Below are 459 nucleotides of genomic sequence, written 5' to 3'. Positions count from 1 at the left end.
CGGGGAGGACGGGGCGGGATGGACGGGGGCCGGGGCTCTCCGGGGCTTCTCGGCCTCGCCCCGCCGCCGGCCCGGACCCCGGACCCCGGACCCCGGACCCCGGACCCCGGACCCCGGACCCGCTTACCTGCGGCGGCGGCGGCGGCGGCGGGGAGGAGGAGGAGGAGGAGGAGGAGGAGGAGGAGGAGGAGCCGGGATCGGGGAGCGGAGCCGCAGCCTCCTCAGCGCCCGCCCGGGGCCCGGCCCGGCCCTCGGAGCCCCCAACCCTGCGCCGCCCCCCCGTCCCCGGGAGCACCGGGGCGGGGCCTCGCGCGCCCAGACCGGCGGAGCCCCGCACCCCGCAACCGAACCCCCGCCCCCAGCGCCCGCCGGCCAAGGGGCGGGACCGGGGGCGGGACCCCCGGGGACCCCGCCCCCCTCCGCCCGCCCGCCCTTCCCACTGACTCTCCCCCTCGGACC

This window comes from Ornithorhynchus anatinus, chromosome X2 (genome assembly GCF_004115215.2).
Source record: "Ornithorhynchus anatinus isolate Pmale09 chromosome X2, mOrnAna1.pri.v4, whole genome shotgun sequence".
Taxonomy (NCBI): domain Eukaryota; kingdom Metazoa; phylum Chordata; class Mammalia; order Monotremata; family Ornithorhynchidae; genus Ornithorhynchus; species Ornithorhynchus anatinus.
Note: the sequence above shows the minus strand (reverse complement) of the source record.